The following is a 4,168-nucleotide window of genomic DNA, read 5'->3' as shown; positions in this document are numbered from 1 at the left end:
TTTTAGGAGGCCTGGTCGTGCTGCTGAGGCCGGTTCTGGAAGCTCTGAAGGAAGCTGCAGGCTGGAACGCACTACTATTGTTGGAACAAAGCAAACAGAACAGTGGGAACCAGGAAGGAAGCCTTTCTCCCATGAGTGCTTCGCGTTGGCAACACCTAACATGACAGCCTGCCATGATGCCAGCTTCTGTCATGTGCCCATGAGCCCTGGTTTGGAAGGAGAAAGGTATCAGAAATATAACACTTCCTTTTCTCTTTGTCACTCCAGGGTAGGGGCTTTCCTGTGCTACTGTCTAGGAGCACATCATGTTTCCTGGTTGGAGTCTTAGTTCTTCAATCACCTGTGGAGCCAATTTACCTGTATTAAGTTTCCTCTGTTGTAAATACCTGAAGTGGTTCTGTTTTTCTTATTAAATCCTGAGTATGAAAAGAAAGCTGGAGTGGCTAGTTAAATAAGTAAATCCTGAGTAAACTAGCAACTCTCCAGCTTATTTGTGAAAACCCATCACATGGCTTTTTTGAACAATTGATTCCAATTCTAGAAAAACAGGCCTCAATCATGATGCTAATATTTATGTAGTTCATAGTACCCTGTGGGTGTGCCTGAGCTTAAGGTTTCACATCTTGCCACATCCTGCCCCATTTCAGGGTAACTGAACCCAGGACATAGCTTTCAGGGGCTTATTGCGGCCTTAACCACCTCCTTAAACTAATATAAAATCACAGGGTTTGTTAAAGCATGACAGAGAGAAATTATTTAAATTAACATACAGTAACATTTATTTTTAATGTACAGTTATATGAATTTAATATGTGTATAGATTCATATATCCACTGCAACAAGGAAAATATAGAATGATTCTATCATACCACAAACCTCCCTGGTGCTGTCACTTTATAGTAACATTCTCTCCCTTCCACCAAGCCCTGGAAACTACTGATCCATTCTCTATAACTACAGTTTGTCTTTTCAAGAATGTCATAAAAATGAAATCATATATCATGAAGCCTTTTGAGATTCACTTCCACTCAGCATTGAGATTCATCCAAGGTATGAGATATATCAATTGTTCATTCCTTTTTTTTTTCTTTCTTTCTTTTTTTTCTATTTTGGCCGGGGCTGGGTTCAAACCCACCACCTTTGGCATATGGGGCTGGCACCCTACTCCTCTGAGCCACAGGCGCTGCCCTGTTCATTCCTTTTTATTGTTGTGTGGTATTCCATTGCATGAATGTACCACAGTTTATCCATTCATCCATTGAAGGACATTGGGGTTGTTTCCAGTTTGCAGTTACTATAAATAGAGCTGCTATTAACATCTGTATATAGGTTTTGATATGAATATTAGTTTTCACTTCTCTTGGATATATACCTAGGAACAGGATGGCTTCCTCTTATGAGTATATGCATATTAACTTTCTAGGAAACTGTCAAGCTGTTTTCCAGAGTGGCTTACCATTTTGCATTCCCCCCAGCAAAGTACGAGAGTTCTAAGCACTCTTTTTTTTTCTTTTTTTTGAGAAAGAGCCTCAAGCTGTCCCCCTGGGTAGAGTGCCGTGGCATCACAGCTCACAGCAACCTCCAACTCCTGGGCCCAAGCGAGTCTCCTGCCTCAGCCTCCCAAGCAGCTGGGACCACAGGCGCCCGTCACAACACCCGGCCATTTCCTGGTTGCAGCCGTCATTGTTGTTTGGCGAGCCTTGGCTGGATTCGAACCCACCAACTTAGGTGTATGTGGCTGGCGCCCCAGCCACCTGAGCCACAGGCACCGAGCCCTAAGTACTCTTCATTCTCATCTCCAGTTGATGTTGTCAGTACTTTTTTTATTTAGTCATTCTAAATCTAATATTTTAAGCCATTCTAATAGGTAGTATTGATTTTTATGCCCTAATGAATAATGATGTTAAACATCTTTCTTTTTTTTTTTTTTGAGACAGAGCCTCAAGCTATCACCCTGGGTAGAGTGCCATGGCTTCACTGCTCACAGCAACCTCCAACTCCTGGCTCAAGTGAGTCTCCTGCCTCCGCCTCCCAAGTAGCTGGGACCACAGGCGCCCGCCACAACACCCGGCTATTTTTTGGTTGCAGCCATTATTGTTCTTTGGCGGGTCCGGGCTGGATTCAAACCAGCCACCTTAGGTGTATGTGGCTGGCGCCTTAGCCGCTTGAGCCACAAGCGCCAAGCCAACATCTTTCCATGTAATTAGTTGTCATTTACATATCCTCTTTTGTGAGGTGTCGGTTCCAGCCTTCTGCCCATTTTTCAACTGGGTAATTTTTTTACTGTTAAAGTTTGGAGAGTTTCTTATATGTTATGGATACAAATTCTTTGTTGGAGAAGTTTTGCAAATATTCTCTCTCAGTGTGTAGCTGGTCTTTTCATTAGACATGTATACATGTTTTTCATAGGGAAAAAATTTAATTTTTATGCAGTCCAATTATAATTTTTTTTTTCATATAAGGACTGTGTTTTGGGTTTCGTGTCTTAGCCCTAGGTCAGAAAAGTTTTCTTCTAACATTTTTTACATGTTATATTTAGATCTACCTTCTATTTAAAATTAAGTTTTGTAAAGGTTGAAGGTTCATTTTTTTTTTGCATATGGATGTCCAGTGATTTCAAACCATTCATTGCAAGGAATATATTTTCTCCATTTAATTGCTTTTGCATTTTTGTCAAAAATCATTTTTAGGTGTAGACTTATTTTTGGACTCTATTCTGTTTCAGTGATCTATAAATTTATTCTTTCACCAATACCATCCTACCTTGATTATACCTTATTAGTTTATATAGTAGCTTTATATTATTTTTAATTGGATAGTGTGAGACCTCTATTTGTTCTTCTTTTTCAAAATTGTTTTGGCTATTCCAGTTATGTTGACTTTCCTACTAATTTTATTTATTTATTTATTTTTTTGAGACAGAGCCTCAAGCAATCCCCCTGGGTAGAGTGCTGTGGCATTACAGCTCACAGCAACTTCCAACTCCTGGGCTCAAGCAAGTCTCCTGCCTCAGCCTCCCAAGTAGCTGGGACCACAGGTACCCACCACAGTGCCCGGCTATTTTTTTTTTTTTTTTGGTTGCAGCCGTCATTATTGTTTTCGGTGGGCCCAGGCTGGATTCGAACCCACTACCTCAGGTGTATGTGGCTGGCGCCTTAGTTGCTTGAGCCACAGATGCCAGAGCCAGACTTTCCTACTAATTTTAAATTTCTCTTATCTATATTTACCAAAAATTCTTTTGGAATTTTATCGCTAGAAGCAGTGATAATGGACTTCCTTGCCTTTTCCCTGATCTTAGGGAGAAAGAATTTAGTTTTTCACCTTAAGAATGATGCTAGCTATAGTTTTGGAGGCACATGTTCTTTATCAAATCTATTTTCCTAAAAGGTATCATGAATGGATGTTGAAATTTGTCAAACACTTTTTCTGCATCAATGAATATGATCATGCTTTTCCTGGAGCTCTCTCTGTCCATATTGACATCCCCTTAAGGATTTTGGCCTGTGTTGAATTCAGTCTAGTAGAGACTGTGGGAAAAAAGAGTAAATTCACTGCCAGTTCAGTTTTAATTCAAATTATGGTATTCCCCTTCAATTTACCTGGTATAATTTACTTTTCAGATTTCTCAAATATATGATCTATGCATTCTTTTGTTTAGGTTTTAAAGATGCATTCAGTGGGAGATAGTGTATTGAGTGTGATTATTCTGCATTAACTGAAATCAGAATCCCTGTATTATATAGGTTAGTTTTCACATATAAATATGTATAGATAATGGAGTGTTTTCTTGGGTATATCTTTTGTGAATAGTTGGGACTAGTATTGTTATACCCAAGACAAGTACTTTATATAAAAAATACTCTTCTGGTTATGTACTGCTGTGGAAGAAAGCACCTTTAAAGTCAGTAGTTTAAAATAACATTGGGCAGTGCCTGCGGCTCAAAGGAGTAGGGCACTGGCCCCATATACAGGAGGTGGTGAGTTCAAACCTGGCCCCGGCCAAAAACTGCAAAAAAAAAATAAATAAATCATTTTATTATGTTACCATTGTAGGCATTGATTAGGCCCAGCTATGTGGTTCTTTCATGGGGCTTCTCATGCATTTATAGTAAGATAGTGGCTGGGAATGAAATGAAATTTTTTTAAGACTCTTTTTTTTTTTTTTTTT

The sequence above is a fragment of the Otolemur garnettii genome, unplaced genomic scaffold, assembly GCF_000181295.1.
Source record: "Otolemur garnettii isolate 467f Iridium unplaced genomic scaffold, OtoGar3 scaffold00153, whole genome shotgun sequence".
Taxonomy (NCBI): domain Eukaryota; kingdom Metazoa; phylum Chordata; class Mammalia; order Primates; family Galagidae; genus Otolemur; species Otolemur garnettii.
Note: the sequence above shows the minus strand (reverse complement) of the source record.